Genomic DNA, 9,343 nt, shown 5'->3' with positions numbered 1-9,343 from the left:
ATGCATTTCTCCCTGCAGCCTCGCACCTTCGAGACCGAGGAATCCAAGGTGGGGTTCGTGCTGACTCTGCTCTCCAGGAGGGCAGCCCTGTGGGGAACGGCGGTGTGGGAGAATCGAAACCCATGCTGAGCCTCGTTCCACTCACTCTCAGAGGAGATGAAGAGGGTCTTCGACCGGGCCGTGGCCGGCAAGGAGGCGGCCCGAGAGATTGTGGACCTCAAACAGGGGATTTTCTCCATGGCGGACTACTCCATCAAGTTCCGCTCATTGCCGGCAGCATGCAAGTGGAGCGAGGATGTACAGTGGGATATGTTCCTGCATTAGTTGGCCGACCGTGTTCACAAGGAGATCTATTTACTCGAGTTGCCAACCAGCCTCAACGGGCTCATCGACTTGGCGCTCTGCGTGGATGCTCATATCGAACGACTGGGGGCACACACCTGTCCCACACGTCTACTGGCAACCCTGAGAGTGGCAACTCGAGCAGAGAGAACACGGCCGGTCCTGTCTTCCATCACAATCCCATGCAGGTGTGTAGAGCGCGACTGAACTGGTAAGAGAGAGAGAGGTCGAGGTCCTGTGGACTTTGTATGTACTGCGGTTGCTCTGGACATCTTCTACTCTCCTGCCTGGTAAAAGAGTCAGCCTGGTAGTAAACTTGAGGCTGCTATTTGGGTCATCAACTCTCCTTCCGGTTAAACTGAGGTGAGCGAACAAAATGCACACCTGTCAAGCCCTTCTGGACTCTGGAGCAGAAGGTAACTTCGTGGACACCACTCTTGCACAACACCTTAGACTCCCTCTCACTCCCCTTTCACACCAGATCACCGTCAATGCATTCAATGACCAGGAACTTCCCTACATCACTCACACCATTGTACCTATACGTAACTCTCCTCACCTCTGGCAACCACACCGAGACCCTTCCCTTCTTCTTCATGGACTCCCCCGTGGCATCCATCATCTTAGGTCACCCCTGGCTAGTCAAACACAACCCACGAGTGGATTGGGGCTCCAACACTATAACCTCGTGGGATGAATGTTGTAATGAGTCTTGTCTGGTTTCTGCTTGTCCTTCTGTATATGTTTCTGTTTTTCAGGAGGCAACAGTTTTGTCAAACGTGCCTGCGGAGTACCTGGACCTGAAGGAAGTGTTCAGTAAGTCCTGCTTTGCTTCTCTCCCTCCGCATCGTCCCTATAACTGTGCCATAGAGTTAGTTCCAGGTAAGTCCCCGCCTAAGGGCAAGCTTTACTCTCTTTCCGTTTCTGAGAGGGAGGACATGGAGAAATATATTTCCGATTCTCTAGCATCGAGGTTCATCTGCACTTCCTCTTCTCCAGCGGCGGCGGGATTTTTTGTTGTTGGTAAGAAGGATGGTTCTCTGCAACCTTGTATTGATTACCGATTACGTTTATCATTTGGCCCACATCAGGAAGGGGGATGAGTGGAAAACCGCTTTTAACACCCCTAGAGGGCACTTTGAATACTTGGTGATGCCATTCGGGCTTTCCAACTCGCCAGTGGTTTTCCAAGCACTCTTTAATGACGTGTTGAGAGACATGGTAGATCAGTTCATATATGTTTACCTGGATGACATTCAGATTTTTTCCTCATCTCTCCAGGAACACATGCAACACTTCAGATGAGTTCTTCAGAGGTAACTAGAGAATTGGCTTTTTGTCAAGGCGGAGAAATGCGTATTTCATGCACAGTCTGTTCCCTTCCGAGGTTACATCGTCTCGTCTGAGGGAATATGTATGGATCCTGACAAAGTTAAGGCTGTGATAGATTGGCCAAATCCAGATTCCCGTAAGGCACTACAGCGGTTTCTGGAGTTTGCCAATTTTTTCATGGTGGAGGTCGACGCATCAGAGGTGGGAGTAGGTGCAGTTCTTTCCAAAAAAAGCTGCCTCAGATGACAAGATGCATCCTTGCACATTCTTTTCCCATCGTTTATCTCCTGCCAAACTTAATTATGACATAGGTAACAGACAATTGTTGGCTGTCAAATTAGCATTGGAGGAGTGGCGTCATTGGTTGGAGGGGTCGGGGGTACCTTTCGTTGTCTGGACCGATCATAAGAATTTTTTATATATTAGAACTGCCATAGACTCAACTCCAGGCAGGCTCAGTGTGCACTTTTTTCAGTCATTTTAATTTTTCTCTTATCGTACTGCCCGGGTTCCAAGAACATCAAACCCAATTCTTTGTCAGGTCTTTTTGATCCTTCCGAACACCCGGTGATTCTGGAGTGTATTTTACCTGAGAGAGGTACATTTACCCTAATGGTATGATGGTAATTTTGACCGTAGTAGACCGATTCTCAAAGGCAGTACATTTCATTACCTTGCCCAAATTACCCTCGGCCAAGGAGCGGTTACTGTAATTGACCATGTCTTTTGGTTACATGGCCTCCTGGTAGACGTGGTTTCTGACAGGGGATCCCAATTTGTGTCCTTTTGGATGGGAGTTTTGTAAATTATTGGGAGCGACAGTTAGTCTGTATTCGGTTATCATCCGCAGAGCAGCGGTCCGTCTGAGCGGGCCAACCAATATTTGCAGAGAACGCTGCAATGTTTATTTTCCAAGAATCTTTCATCCTGGAGTCAACAACTCTCTATGGTTGAGTACTCTCATAACTTGCTAACAGTGTCAGCCACAGGCCTCTCCCCGTTTGAGTGTAGCATAGGTTACCAGCCAGCAATTTTTCCTAGTCTGGAATCTGAAGTCGCGGTCCTCTCCGCCCACGCATTTGTCAAGAGGTGCCACCGCACGTGGACCAGAGCCCACAAGACTCTGCTCCAGGTGAGGGCACCAAGGCCAAGGTCGATCGCCACCGATCAAAGCCTCCTGTATACGTCATGGGTCAAAAAGTGTGGCTTTTTACCACCAACATTCCACTCCATTCCGTTTCTAATAAGTTAGCTCCCAAATTTATTGGCCCGTTCCCTGTCACCAAGATCATTAGTCCGGTGACAGTCCACCACAAACTACTTCTGGCGTACAGGAGGATTCATCCCGCTTTCCATGTGTCCAAAATGAAACCTGTGTTTTATTCACTTATTAATCCACCTACCCCAGTCCACCCCCGTCACGACTCATAGATGGGGAACCCACCTATACAGTCAATCGCATTTTGGACTCGAGACAGAGGGGACAAGGATTCCAGTACTTGGTGGACTAGGAGGGTTACGGTCCGGAGGAGAGGAGTTTGGTACCTGCTAGGGACTGGATCACTCCCTGATTGATGATTACAATCGACAAGTAGGGTCGTCTGGGCCAGGAGGCATTCCTAGAGGGGGCGTTCCTAGAGGGGAGGTTACTGTCACGGTTGGTTTTGAACTATGTGGGTGGAGTGTTGTGTGTGTCTCTCATGTGCACTGATTGTTTCATGTGGGCATCTCCATTATTTGTTAATCTACACCAGCTGCCAATCATTACCCGATCCCTACTTATTGCCCTGTCTTTCGTCTTGTGTTTTTTAGAGCGTTGTTTGAAATCTCCCGTTCATATGCCTGTTTTCTCATTCCTGTTATTCTCTGTATCTTCTCTTCGCCGGATCATCTAACCTCTGGAACCCCATCCACTCTTCACCACCACAGATTCTACTACTCACCCCCATGGACCGCTCATCTCAGTTCCTGTGTCAAGCTCTCCTGCTGCATCTTCTCACCAACACTTTCTGGATCACCGTCAGACATCGCCACTTCCTGGATCTCCGTCAGACATCGCCTTAATCACCTATTGTTCTCGCCATTATCTTCATGTATCTGACTCTGTCAATAAATTCTTATTCATTGACTTGCACTTGCTTCCTCACCCTTATTTACCGTTACAGACGCAAACCATTTCAATATATTCAGTTCGATTTGGTGAACTGGTTCAAGAAGATCCGGTTACATCGAATGATTTGTTCGCGATCCGGATATCATTACACTGCAGTGAACGCGCTCACAACAGACCCGGAAGAGAAGACAGTGCTGAATAAAGTCATAGTTTTTGATATTTTTGGACCAAAATGTATTTTCGATACTTTAAAAAATTCTAACTGACTGATGTCACATGGACTACTTTGATGATGCTTTTCTTACCTTTCTGGACATGGACAGTATACCTGTCACAGTGTCTGGGTTGTGTTCCCTGGGTTTCCACTAGGTGTCCTCCTTTCCCACGGTGTCTGGAGTGAGTAAACCTGTTGTTTTAATCATGTTTATCGTATAGGAGATGCCTGGTAGTAGTGCTGTGATCACGTCACTTCCTGTTCGTTGTTGACGGTTGTACTGCGTTTGAGCTCCGTCACTATCTTCTTTTCATTGACTATTTTTAACTTAAAAATCAATTTTATACATCATCATTTCCATTTATATAACGCGTGAATATATCCTCTATTGTATTCTACAACAAAAACAATCAGAGCGCCTCGCTATCACTAGTTTTATTTTGATCTCCCGGGTCCGCTATTAGCTTTTAGCCAGTTAGCATCAACAAGCGTGGTTGCTTACATTGCTAATACTCTATTCACACACATTACCACTGCTGTACTCACTGTTACATGCTTTAATGGCGGATGAATGTCTCCACTCTGTGCAGCTCGAGCTCGAGGCCGTGGGGAAGCAGATTCGCGACCTGGAACAGAGGCAGGCCCAGCTGAGAGAGCGGAGAGCCGCGCTGGAATCATCCCGGGCTGACGCTCACAAGTCCGGGGTAAGTATACAGCGTGCTGTTAACAGTCCCACCACGTCTACTCCGTGTGTTTCTCTGCGCAGGCCCGGTGCACCCAGGACACGATCTTCCCAGATGTCCTTCACTGCGACGCCGGGACACCACGGACCCTGGATTACACCCCAGCAGAATTGGAGCGGAGCTTCTCTCTGACAACATCTCCAGGACACTTCGCTCCATGTGACTAGTAAGACAATTCTCAAATAACCATTATGATGAGTTTTGTTCCACCCGCTTAAATGCTAAAAGTACTTGCGCTGTAAAATCTATTAAGACCGTGTCTGTTCCCCGAATAGTGAGGTCAAAATATAAATATAAATATAATGTAGGATCTAGAAAAAATCTTATCGTAATTAAACCAGAAAAATGTAAAGTAAATGAACAAAAACAATTTTTAAAGTTTGGGCTCATAAATATTAGATCACTCACACCAAAAGCAGTTATTGTAAATGAAATGATCACAGATAATAGTTTTGATTTACTCTGCTTGACTGAAACCTGGCTAAAACCAAATGATTAATTTTGTCTAAATGAGTTTACTCCACCAAACTACTGTTATAAGCATGAGCCCCGTCAGACTGGTCGTGGCGGGGGTGTTGCAACAAAATATAGTGATATTCTCAATGTTACCCAGAAAACAGGATACAGGTTTAACTCTTTTGAAATACTTCTGCTAAATGTTACTCTGTCAGACATGCAAAAGAAATCTAATGTATCTCTTGCTCTGGCTACTGTGTATAGACCACCAGGGCCGTATACAGAATTCCTAAAAGAATTTGCAGATTTCCTCTCAGACCTTCTAGTTACAGTTGATAAGGCGCTAATCATGGGAGATTTTAATATTCACGTTGATAATGCAAATGATACATTAGGACTTGCGTTTATTGACCTAATAAACTCCTTTGGAGTCAAGCAAAATGTCACCGGGCCCACTCATCGTTTTAATCATGCACTAGATTTAATTATATCTCATGGAATCGATCTTACTGCTATAGATATTGTACCTCAAAGTGATGATATTACAGACCATTTCCTTGTATCGTGCATGCTGCGTATAACTGATATTAACTATATGTCTCAGCGATACCGTCTGGGCAGAACTATTGTTCCAGCCACCAAAGACAGATTCACAAATAACCTGCCTGATCTATCTCAAGTGCTATTTGTACCCAAAAATACACATGAATTAGACGAAATTACTGACAACATGGGCACTATTTTCTCTAATACATTAGAAGCTGTTGCCCCCATCAAATTGAAAAAAGTTAGAGAAAAACGTACTGTACCATGGTATAACAGTAATACTCACTCTCTCAAGAAAGTAACTCGTAGTCTTGAACGCAAATGGAGAAAAACTAACTTAGAAGTTTTTAGAATTGCATGGAAAAACAGTATGTCCAGCTATAGACAGGCTCTAAAAACTGCTAGGGCAGAGCATATACACAAACTAATTGAAAATAACCAAAACAATCCAAGGTTTTTATTTAGCACAGTGGCTAAGTTAACAAATTACCAGATGCCACCTGATTCAAATATTCCACCAACGTTAAATAGTAATGACTTTATGAATTTCTTCACTGATAAAATAGATAACATTAGAAATACAATAGCGAATGTAGATTCTACAGCGTCTAACACTTCAGTTTCATCCATCGCACCCAAAGATAAACTGCAGTGCTTTACAACCATAGGACAGGAAGAGCTAAATAAACTTATTACTGTATCTAAACCAACAACATGTTTATTAGATCCTGTACCCACTAAATTACTGAAAGAGCTGTTACCTGTAGCCGAAGAACCGCTTCTCAATATCATTAACTCGTCGTTATCTTTAGGACACATCCCAAAACCATTCAAGCTGGCGGTTATCAAGCCTCTTATTAAGAAACCAAAACTAGATCCTAGTGTACTGGCAAATTATAGGCCTATTTCAAATCTTCCATTTATGTCTAAAATTTTAGAAAAAGTTGTGTCTGCTCAATTGAGCACCTTCCTACATAAAAATGATCTGTATGAAGAATTTCAGTCAGGTTTTAGGCCCCACCATAGCACAGAAACTGCACTTGTTAAAATTACAAATGACCTGCTCCTTGCGTCAGATCAAGGCTGCATCTCATTTCTAGTCTTACTTGATCTTAGTGCTGCGTTCGACACCATAGATCATGACATACTCATAGATCGATTACAAAACTATACAGGTATTCAAGGGCAGGCTCTAAGATGGTTTAGATCCTACCTGTCTGATCGCTACCATTTTGTTTACTTAAATGGGGAGTCATCTCATTTATCATCAGTAAAATATGGAGTGCCACAAGGATCCGTCCTAGGTCCCCTTCTATTTTCAATATACATGTTGCCCCTTGGTAATATTATTAGAAAATATGGGATTAGTTTTCACTGTTATGCTGATGATACTCAGCTATATATCTCAACGAGACCAGATGAAACTTCCCAATTATCTAAGCTAACAGAGTGTGTTAAAATTGTAAAAGATTGGATGACACACAATTTTCTCCAATTAAATTCTCATAAGACAGAGATATATTAATTATTGGACCAAAAAAACACTACACAGAATCTTGTAGATTACAATCTGCAACTAGACGGATGTACTGTTACTTCCTCTACAGTCAGAAATCTGGGTATTATATTAGACAGCAATTTGTCTTTTGAAAATCATATTTCCAATGTTACAAAAACTGCATTCTTCCATCTTAGAAACATTGCCAAGCTACGAAACATGTTATCTGTTTCTGATGCAGAAAAGCTAGTTCATGCATTCATGACCTCTAGACTGGACTATTGTAATGCACTTCTAGGTGGTTGTTCTGCTTCTTCAATAAACAAGCTACAGGTAGTCCAAAACAGAGCAGCTCGAGTCCTTACGAGGTCAAGAAAATATGATCATATTACCCCAATTTTACAGTCTCTGCACTGGCTACCTATTAAGTTCTGTATCAGTTACAAATTATCATTACTTACCTATAAGGCCCTAAATGGTTTAGCTCCAGCGTACCTAACTAGCCTTCTACCACGTTACAACCCATCACGCACCCTAAGGTCACAAAACGCTGGACTTTTGGTCGTTCCTAGGATAGCAAAGTCCACTAAAGGAGGTAGAGCTTTCTCACATTTGGCTCCCAAACTCTGGAATAGCCTTCCTGATAATGTTCGGGGTTCAGACACACTCTCTCTGTTTAAATCTAGATTAAAAACACATCTCTTTCGCCAAGCATTCGAATAATGTATCTTTTAAATTGTGAGTGTAGTTGCATCTGATCAAAGGTGCTTTTTTATTCATTAGCTTGGGTTAAACTAATTTTACTTTGTTGGATCAGCAGCTATGCTAATGATGTCTGTATTTTGTTTCTATGTTTCGCCACGGGATTTACATCCCGTGGTAACTAGGATTTACACAAGCTCCAGTCTGGATCCAGAACACCTGAGAAGAGATGATGCTGACCCTCAGAGGACCTCAGATGATGCTAACCCTGAATCAACAAACAGAACTAAAAATTATTGCTAAATGTGTGACTGAATCATATAATAACTTAATTAATAATATTGATAGTTCATTGTCTAGCTGACTACGTCTTGTATTATTATTATTATTATTTTTATTTTTTCTAAAATCCTGTCAAATGTGCACAAACTACTAGCTACTACTAAATATTTTAGAAACATAATTTTCTGTAAAGTTGCTTTGTAACGATTTATTTTGTAAAAAGCGCTATACAAATAAACTTGAATTGAATTGAATTGAATTATAATGCAGTCAAGACCTGCCTGGAAATACATTAGCCGTGCGTTTCCCTGAAAAGAATTGAGCGTTCGTCAACCAATCAGATTCAAGCATTCAACAGCCCTGTAGTATAAACTTTATTAACTTATTTATGTGCTATTAGGGTTGTGGGGGACCCCAAATGATGTTGAAGGAGTGACACCACAACACATCCACGATGGATAACAGATGCAAATATACACATGCTTGTTCAGGTTTCACTGTAATGTCAATTGCAACAAAAATCAATCATAGCGATAGTTCTGGAAGATCACGTTAGTCAAGCTCGAATCAGTGACTCTTAGCTGATCCTCTATAGCAAGGATAGGCAACTCCAGTCCTGGAGGGCCACTATCCTGCAGAGTTTACCTTCAGCCAGTGCCCTCCAGGACCGAAGTTGCCTATCCCTGCTCTATAGGAATACGATGCAGATCACTATATAAATATATAAGCGCCTTCAGTATTATCAGCAGCTATTGTGTTTCTCAGGAGTTCATTACCCTCCTAACACCCCCTCCCTAGCTCCTCCTGTCTCAGTCAGGATCTGGCATTCTGATTCCCTTGAATCAGATAAATTCTGTTCTGTTGACCCTAAGGGGGTTATTGCTGCTCTCCCTGCTCTTATCCATGCTGGGCTGCATGGATGTGCAGGGAGTTCTTGCCCCAGAACGGAACCATTCTGCCAATCCAAACAGTATGCTAATTCTCAATCATATTTGATGATGGTGGTCATGACAGAAAAAAAAACTTAAATCACAACAAATGTGAACAACATCACATTTTACTGGATGGTAAATCACATTTTACCGAGACATCCTGAGTGTACAACCCAAACAAAT

This window comes from Carassius gibelio, chromosome A13 (assembly GCF_023724105.1).
Source record: "Carassius gibelio isolate Cgi1373 ecotype wild population from Czech Republic chromosome A13, carGib1.2-hapl.c, whole genome shotgun sequence".
Lineage (NCBI taxonomy): Eukaryota > Metazoa > Chordata > Actinopteri > Cypriniformes > Cyprinidae > Carassius > Carassius gibelio.
This window is presented reverse-complemented; position numbering follows the sequence as displayed.